Source organism: Sesamum indicum, linkage group LG10, assembly GCF_026168435.1.
Source record: "Sesamum indicum cultivar Baizhima isolate 11 linkage group LG10, ASM2616843v1, whole genome shotgun sequence".
In the NCBI taxonomy this organism is placed as follows: Eukaryota; Viridiplantae; Streptophyta; class Magnoliopsida; order Lamiales; family Pedaliaceae; genus Sesamum; species Sesamum indicum.
This window is the reverse complement of record NC_142666.1, coordinates 13,523,894-13,533,743: the sequence shown is the minus strand read 5'-3', so window position 1 is coordinate 13,533,743 and position 9,850 is coordinate 13,523,894. Positions and strand designations below refer to the sequence as shown.

At 45.4% G+C, this 9,850-nt stretch overlaps 1 non-coding gene across 1 annotated transcript; it reads left to right on the top strand.

Moving 5' to 3' along the window:
• The first annotated feature begins 623 nt into the window (after positions 1-623).
• Positions 624-696, top strand: TRNAF-GAA (transfer RNA phenylalanine (anticodon GAA)). The gene has a single exon. It is a non-coding gene; the product is annotated as a tRNA-Phe (tRNA).
• Positions 697-9,850: the final 9,154 nt, after the last annotated feature.

The window sequence follows — 9,850 nt, the reverse complement described above, 5'->3', positions numbered from 1 at the left end:
AGCGGCAACTCATGGACATGGAGAAAAAATTTGCAACAGTTTATATCCACACGCATGGGATTTTCTTTCCCTCCAATACCGTTGAGAAAGAGGATGTTTCTTTCAAAACTCCATAGGCACTCCTCTAGTGCTCTATTCCTATCAATCACGTGGTTGAACCGCATCAGAGACATCTTTAAAGCTATTTGATCTTCATGCCATGCACCAGCTGATTCATACTCTTGATAGATGCACATAGGCCTGCGAAGTTCACCAGACGACTGGACAAGAGTCGGCCAACAAGGCAAAGCTGATATCCCTCTGACTCCGAGTGCCATAACCCATCCAGGATCACCAACCCTGCTTTCTCATCCTCCCTCAAATGCAGCAAACCTCACAACTTACTAATATCCTTCTCCATCCCCCTTCCAATTCGGCGATACGTGAAAGAAGACACGCACAAAACTGTACCTTGGAAGGAGGTGAAAATGGCCCAACTCCAGCCCATAACCCTTGGGCGAAGCAGGCCACCCAGAAGGAAAACACAACCCTGCAAAACAAAACCTAAATTGCAGTAGTATGACAAATTCTCTTGAGTAAAATTCTATTTAACATTTGTTTACTAGTTCGACACAGGTCAACACGCGGGGATAGCTCAGTTGGGAGAGCGTCAGACTGAAGATCTGAAGGTCGCGTGTTCGATCCACGCTCACCGCATTTTCTTTCATATTTTGAACGCTGATCTTAGCTCTCAGTTAGCCATAGGATGCGAACGGTTGTCGATTCTCTTTCGTTACTAAACTCTACTCATTCATACCAACAGCCTTAGACTAAATTCAAGTTCATAAGTTTAATACAGAAACAAGTTATCAAGTGAAAAATTATACAAGATTAATTAGTTTAATGTTCAGCTGATAGTTTTTCAATCATAGAGGTGTGAAACTTTATCCAATAATAATTATCAGGTGTTTATGCAAATTCATCGGAATAAATTTATATATATATATATCTATATATATATGTCAAGTTGTGCCCATATCCATCCCATGTTCGCTTAGGACTGGGCTAGTCCTAGTCGGTCAGATATTGGTACCTAGGACCTCCCTAGGCCAGTAACCAACCACCTGGTTTTGAGCCTCTTTCCATAGTGAAGGACATATAATTTTTATTAATATTATTTTAAATTAACTATTCTAATAGATTTTTTATTACTTTTAAAATTCTAAATCTTTTAAATTTATTATCTATTTCTAAATTTTTAATACATTAATTCATTAATACTCTTAGTTTATTTTTTTTCAAAATTTATTTTAATTCCTTTCTGGATTCATTATTATCTAAGCTTATATTGTAAATTTTATAGTCAAATTATCTTCTATGTGGATTATATAGTCTTACTATTTTTTTCTAGTCATAATCTTTTGTTTGATTTAATTTATTATTTATTTATCTCATATGACAATCATAAATTTATTTAATTGTTCAAAAGATTACTAAATCTTAATTAAAAAAAAAAAAATAGACACATTCAGACCTAGTTGGGTCTGGTCCAGGCCTCTACCTGGGCTATTTCATGGGTTGGGCCTAGATAATAAAAATAGACCCAATTAGATCCTGTTTAAAGGCCCAAAACCAGTTATGAACAATAATGTGCCGGGATTTTTTGGTTGGCATGTGCCAGTCTTAAGCCGACTTGACCTACTGTGCACCTTGATACCTGGATATAATCGTTTTGAATTCTATTATTCATTTAATTATTCATCATATATTTTTATTTAATTGAATAATTATATAATTAATCTAATATAAACTAAAATTTGTAGTGCTATGTATTATATCTTGAAATAGTAAAAATATTTGCAATGAAATAAGAAAGTTAAAAAAAAATGGATGTGGAGTAAATAATTTTGGAATAGAAAGATTTTTTTTTAATTTAATCTTGGAATCATGATATTTTGTTGAAAAAAAATAAGAGAAGTGATTCTATTAGATTATCGTATTTTCTTTTTCGTGTTTTGTCTTAAGCCATGCTAATTAATAAGATAAATAAAAAATTCAATTATTTATATTTCTTTGTTCTAATAAAATTTGAATTCACAAAAATTAATTATTATATATAAAATATATTATGTGGTGAAGATAATCAACATTCAATATTGTTTATATTTTCTTTTTACGTTGTTCAATTTTATTCATTTGGCTTTATTGATTAGCTAATGGTTGTCCTTAAGAACTATATATGTGATGGGTATACATATATCAGCCCTACAAAAAGACTGAAACACCCTTCATTAAGGGCATTATGGTCATTTCCGCGATCAGGATCCGCGTGTTTTGTAGCGGGCGGGTCGCAGAGGACCCGACCCGGGTCGCATAGACTAACGGAAGACCCGGACAATGACGACCGTTCGATCAGAATGTGAATCAGCAAGATAAGGCCACGTGGCCCAGTATTTGCCGTACAACTGTGTACTATAAATAGACCCCGATACGCCATAAATGAGGTAACTGTTATGCATTAATTGAGATCGAACTCTGAGATCGCATACATTTCTCTCGATTAACCTAACTTGAGCGTCAGAGGGTCATTGTCGGGGACGTGCCCGACGAGCTCACGGTTCGTGTTTTATTCTCAGCGGACCTAAAGTCTGTTCCGGAAGAGTTGGTCGACCAGCAGTGAGATTGTCTCAGGAGATCGAATAATTCGACCCGAATTAGTTGGCGCCGTCTGTGGGAACATCTGAGAATTCTTTATCGTTATGGAAGGTTCATCGAGGAGAAATGCTGCGGAAGAGGAGACGCCCAGGAAGGGAACAGGTGCCACCATTCAAATAACTCTGGACGAGTTGCAAAGAATGATAGAGGAGGCAAGCCGAAAAGCAATTGTGGAATACGAAAGGAGAACAGCGACTCCCCTGGTCAAGGAAACTGCTAGAAGGCAGTTATTCGAAAATGTGGAACCATTAAGAGAGTCAAGGGTGCAAGGGGAACAAGAACATCGCAGCAAGCGACCGGCGTCGTCCGATGCAGGTTCTAGTAGCCACGGACGCGCGAAAGAAGGGAACCGGTGATATCCAGGGCCGAAGTAGAAAGTGTGGGCAAACAGATACACAGCTTGAATAAGCAGATCGACGAGTTGAAGAAGCGAGGGGAGATCGTCTCGCAGAATAAAAATTCCCCTTTCTGTAACGACATCCTCATTCAAACAGTCGAGCTAGGGTTCAGGGTCCCCGACCTGAGGAGATATGATGGGATGAGAGACCCGCAGGAACATGTGGTTGCCTTTGAAATGGTAATGAACCTTTACGGACAATCAACCCCAATAATGGCAAAACTGTTTGCGACCACACTCACGGGGAAAGCTTAAGAGTGGTTTACGAACCTGCCTCGAGGAAGCATTGAATCCTACGAGCAGCTCGTGCAAAAGTTCAACTTCCATTTTGCGAGCAAGAAGAAGCAGAAGAGGTCCGCCACACATCTCTTCAACATCTGGCAGAGAGAGGATGAAACTTTGAAAAATTTCATGGGTCGGTTCAACAACGAAACCCTGAAGGTGCAAGAGTTAAGGATTGACATGCTCGTGAGCATCCTCATTCACGGGCTCAGGAAGAGCTCTTTCGCATCCGCCCTCGCACGAGATCCGCCCGTCGATGTCGAGCAGTTGATGGCGCTAGCACAGAAATATATCGACGAAAAGGAGAGAACGCGATGAAAGACTCAGAACGAAGGGAGCGAGAGTACGTCCCTAGGCGGCCTCAAGAGGGCAGGGGAGGAGGAAATGACAAACCTAAAACAGAGAAACGGAAGGAACCCAAGTATGTTTCGAAGTACCACAATTACACTCCTTTAGCCATGTCTCGAGAGAAGGCCCTGATGATGGTAGAGAATGTCGATGTGCTGAAGTGGCCAAGACACACGAGATACACCCCCTCCAAGAAAACTTCTAACAAATACTGCCGTTTCCACCGGGAGAGGGGACACAATACAAAAGAATGCTATCAGCTGAAGGATGAGATCGAAAGGCTTGTTAGGCAGGGGCATTTCAGAGATCGCGTGCCCCCAAATTGTAAAATCGGTGGGGAAGGAAGGAGGAGCAGATCGAGAAGCCGTGATCGCGACAGAAACCCGGGCCCATCAAAAACCGACAGGGCCCCGATAGGCGGGAACAACGCTCCCACCAAGGGCGTTATATACACGATTGCGGGAGGACCGACCGCGGGAGATTTGAGCCGAACATGAAAGAGATGCGCTCGAACGGCCGGCTCGGTTCGAGAAAAGGAATTCGTGCTGAAGGTGGAGGACGAAGAGGCTATCTCATTCAACAGTTCGGACAGATTGGAGGAGGGTGGAGAACAAAACGACCCCATGGTCGTCAAGCTAGATATTGCGAACTTCACCGTTCACAAAGTGTTGATTGATAGTGGGAGCTCAGCGGACATCATCTTCAAAAATGTGGTGGATCGGATGGGGCTGGAGAACGTGAGGCTCGAACCCGTAAAAACCACGTTCGTCGGCTTTGGGGGAAGTGAAGTGGCCTCACTAGGAACGATTGAGCTGCCAGTGTCTATGGGAGAGGAGCCAAAAAGAAAAACTTTGATGGTCAAATTCTTGGTGGTGGATACTCCTTTCACATAGAACGTCATATTGGGTCGGCCGGGACTGAACTCATTCTGGGCGGTCATCTCCACGTACCATATGAAGATGAAGTTCCCTACTGAATACGGAATCGGGGAAGTGTCATGCGACCAAAAGGAGGCTCGGAAATGCTACAACTTGTCGGTAAAAGGAGAGCCGAGGTCGAAGAAGCAGAAAGTCAGGGAGGACGCGGAGCCCCGACCGTATGAAGCCGAACACTTGAAGCCCAGTGAGGAATACAAGGCTGTACAGCTCGCAACAGAGGATCCCAGCAAAACGACTCGGATAGGGTCCAGCATGAACGAGGGAGAGATGGCCATGATTGACTTCCTGCGAAAGAACGCGGACATGTTCGCATGGAGTCCATCGGATTTCACCGGAATTGACCCGGAGGTCATTGTACACCGATTGAATGTGGACCCGATGGCTCGACCTGTGCAACAAAGGAAGAGGACTTTTAGTAGCGACAAGAACGAAGCTATCAGGCAAGAGGTCGAGAAGCTGCTGAAAGCCGGATATGAATCGGAAGTCCAGTACACGAATTGGCTTTCCAATGTAGTACTTGTCCCGAAATCTTCAGGAAAATGGCGAATGTGTGTAGATTTCACGGACCTAAACAAGGCCTGCCCGAAAGACCCGTATCCGCTACCTCGGATCGATACCATGGTGGATTCGACCGCGGGATTCGAGCTCTTCTCAATGATGGACGCATACCAAGGATATCACCAGATCCAAATGGCAGAGGAGGATAGAGACAAAACTTCTTTCGTCACAGATAAGGGGATTTATTGCTACAACATGATGCCGTTCGGACTGAAGAACGCGGGTGCGACCTACCAACGATTGGTTAATAAGATGTTCGGCGATTTGCTCGGAAAAACCATGGAGGTATATGTCGATGACATGCTGGTCAAGAGTAAGAGGTCACAGGACCACATCAAAGATCTCTCTCAGGCGTTCAGCATAATGAGGTCGCATGGAATGAAGCTCAATCCGGACAAGTGTACCTTTGGAGTGACAGGGGGAAAGTTTTTGGGGTACATGATCAGCGAACGAGGAATAGAGGCAAACCCAGAAAAAATTTAAGCTATAATAGGTCTGAGATCGCCCAATTCAATCAAGGAGGTGCAGAAGCTTACGGGAAAGATCCCATCCTTAAGCAGATTTATATCTCGATCGGCGGACAGGAGCTTACCGTTTTTCAAGGTCTTGAGGAAACCTAAAAACTTCACGTGGACACCAGAATGCGATCAGGCTCTGCAGGAGTTGAAGGAATACCTCACAAAGCCTCCACTGCTCGCGAACCCGAAGGAAGGTGAGACTTTATTCTTATACCTAGGGGTGTCCGAAAACGCGGTCAGCTCGGTATTGGTAAGGGAAGAGGCCAGCAATCAAAATTCGGTGTATTATGTCAGCAAAATGCTCTAGGGGGCCGAATCACGATATTCGGAGATGGAAAAACTCGCCCTCGCCTTAGTTGTAACAGCTCAAAAATTGCGACCATATTTCCAATCGCACAAAGTGGTGGTACTGACGAACCACCCTCTCAAACATGTGATGTCACGACCCGAAGCTTCCGGGAGACTAATTAAGTGGGCGGTAGAATTGGAACAGTGCGACATTAAGTATCAGCCCAAAACGGCCCAGAAAGCGCAGGTGCTAGCGAATTTCGTGACAGAATTAATCGGCGATCAGAAAAGGCCCGGAACGGTCGAACAGCCTTGTTCGAAATGGATGTTGCATGTCGATGGGTCCTCCAACGCGAATAATGGAGGAGCAGGCATATTGATCCAAGGACCCGAGGGAGTCGAGATAGAAGTGGCTGCTCGCCTATCATTCCCAGTAACAAACAATGAGGCGGAATACGAGGCATTGGTATTAGGACTGGAGCTCGCATATGAGGCAGGTGCTCGTGATCTGGAGGTTTTTACCGACTCACAGCTGATCGCTATGCAGATCGAAGGAGCATACGAGATGAGAGAGAGAACAATGACACAGTATAAAGAAATCGTGCAGCGATTGATGGGAAAGTTTAGTAGATGTTCCGTTTCGCAAGTTCCCCGAGCAGAAAACGACAAAGCGGATGCTCTGTCAAAATTTGGAGCGGCGATGGATGGAATTCGGGATCGCAAAATCACAGCCTTAGTACGCGACCAGTTGGCCCTCGCGAGTAGAACATAAGTCCAGGTCGTCTCAGCGGCGGGGTCTTGGATGAGCGAAATCGTAGGGTATCTTGAGGACCGTACCTTGCCTAGCGACCCGGTGGCAGCAAAAAGAGTCAAATTTCGGGCTGCTCGATTCACACTGTTGGAGGGCCAGTTATACAAAAGGACGGTGGACGGCCTCTCTTGAAATGCTTGGATGAAGAGAGGGCCACGTACGTGATGCGTGAAATACATGAAGGAAGCTGTGGCAATCATTCAGGAGCGAGATCGCTAGCTCATAAAGTGATGCGACAGGGGTATTTCTGGCCCACCCTAGTCGAAGATTCAAAGAACTTGGTGAGAAAATGTGAAAGCTGCCAGAAGTATGCTTCCTTAATACATCAACCCGCAACCCCCATGGAACCGATCAAGATAGCATGCCTGTTCGACCAGTGGGGAATTGACATCGTAGGACCCTTTCCACCCGCGCAAGCTCAGAAGAAGTTCATCATCGTGGCGGTCGAATATTTCTCCAAGTGGGTCGAAGCGGAAGTGGTAGCCAAAATATCTGAGAAGGAAGTTATCAACTTCATCTCGAAGAACATCATATGCAGATTTGGCATACCCCGGATACTGATATCTGATAATGGCACGCAATTCCAGGGCAGGAAGATCACGGAATGGTGCAAGGAGCTAAAGATTGCACAACACTTCACGGCAGTCGCGAACCCTCAGGCGAACGGACAGAACGAGGTGACGAATCGGACAATCTTGCAACACTTGAAGACGCGCCTCGACAATAGGGGATCGTGGGTTGACGAGCTGCCCGGGGTCTTGTGGGCTTACCGCACAACGCCGCGAACCGCTACGGGCGAGACCCCTTTCTGCCTAGTATACGGGACCGAAGCCATCATTCCGGCGGAGATCGGGGAGGAATCGCAAAGAGTCGGGCAATATGAACCCGAGACGAATCGAATCGAACGAAATTTCGACCTCACCGTCATCGAAGAGAAGAGGGAGGCTGCATACGCTCGAATTTTACACCACAAGGGCCTAATGATGAAGAGCCACAATCGCAGAATTCGATCACGCCAATTGCAGGTTGGAGATCTCGTGCTGAAGAAAGTGGAGGTCTCAAAACACGTGGGAAAGTTGGAGCCGCCCTGGGAGGGCCCTTACAAAGTGATCGAGATCAGAAAGAAGGGCACGTATAGATTGCAAGACATGCAAGGTCGCGAATTACCACGCCCTTGGAACATGCAGAACTTGAAGAAGTTCTATGCCTGAAACTAGGAGCCTGTGAAAGGCCATCAACTGACGGATCAAACAAGGAGCCTATGAAAGGCCATCAACTGAGGGATCGAACAAGGAGCCGGTGAAAGGCCATCAACTGAGGGATCGAACAGGGAGCCTGTGAAAGGCCATCAACAAGACGATCGAACAAGGAGCCTGTGAAAGGCCATCAAACGAACAAGTTGAACAACAAAAGACCCACCAGCAGAGAAACTGTACGCGAAAAGTTCTAGCAGATTACCAATTGTATATTTCTAAGGTTAGGAAGATTGTATCCATGTTAAACATTGCGTTGTTAAGCATTTGTACCCACTGCAATTTACCCAAAGGGATTCATAAAACCGTATTTGTTTTCGTGCGTATATCCGTGTATGTATTCACCTCTTTATTATTGCTCGTTACTTGAATCTTCTAAGTACAAAGCGCGAACTGAAAAAGACGCGTCCAAAATGCGATTTGAAAAAGACGCACTCAAGCAAAATGCGAACTGACAAAGACGCGTCCAAGATATGATCTGAAAAAGACGCACTCAAGTAAAGCGCGAACTGAAAAAGACGCGTCCAAAATGCGATCTGAAAAAGACGCACTCAAGCAAAATGTGAACTGAAAAAGACGCGTCCAAGATGCGATCTGAAAAAGACGCACTCAAGTAAAACGCGAACTGAAAAAGATGCGTCAAAAATGCGATCTGAAAAAGACGCACTCAAGCGAAACGCGAACTGAAAAAGACGCGTCCAAAATGCGAACTGAAAAAGACGCACTCAAGCAAAACGCGAACTGAAAAAGACGCGTCCAACATGCGTACTGAAAAAGACGTATTGATGTCACTCGTGAACTAAAAGAACGGTTGAAAAGAGGCAAGCTTCATACGATCAGAAAGACATGCAAGGGGCAAATAAAGAAGCAAAATATGCGAGCTGCCAAAAGTTATATTAATAAAGTGTCATGTACAGGGGTCGTCAAAATCCTCACCCCGACGTCCTGTTTACAAAAAATGAGGTTTCTAAGAATCTCTAGGATTTACATTTTGATCAGTTAGCTCAAATCCTATTACAAAAATAGATCGGGATAGATCAGGCATCAGCTTCCACCTCCAGCTCATCCCTCAGGACCATAAACTCATCATCATTCAGTTCAGGATCCGGGGGAAGGGGTTGGAGGTCGCCATCAAGCGAGATGTCTAACTTGCTGCGGTCAAAAGACTCACTAAATCCGCCAAGCTTTTCGAGCTGAGACAAGCAGGTCTCATAGCCTTTGGCGAATGAGTCCGCAGACTTGGTCTCGAGTGCGGTCGTGAAAGTATCAGTCTTCAGAAAGTCACGAACCGTGGACATCCTAGAGCCGGCCAAGATGCGTTGATGTTCTTCGATCGGAATGTGGCCGGCTTGGCCCTCCTCCACCCCGCGTTTGCGGCCCTCCTCGAGTCCAGCTTCATGTCCGGCCTCGAATGCTTCTTTCTTGGCCTCCGATAGAGCCACTTCGTGCTCAGAACGGAGGATCTCTTTATCCTTCTTGGAAGCATCGAGCTCGGCTCGCAGCTTTTGGACCTCGTCACTCAGCGCCAGCAGATTATCCTCCTGTTTACGCTCTTCCTCGTCTCGCTCGGCCAATTGAGCCTTAAGATTCTGCACCTTTTGGTCAGATTGAATGAAACTCCTCCGGTAATGGGTGCATTTAAGACTCAGGCTCCGGACGAAGGTCATGACCTGCAAGGTCGAAGACAGCGGATAAGAAGATCGAACTGACGGAAAACAGAGATTGATCAGCTGAGGTGTACCTGGACCAAGAGTGAGCCGCGA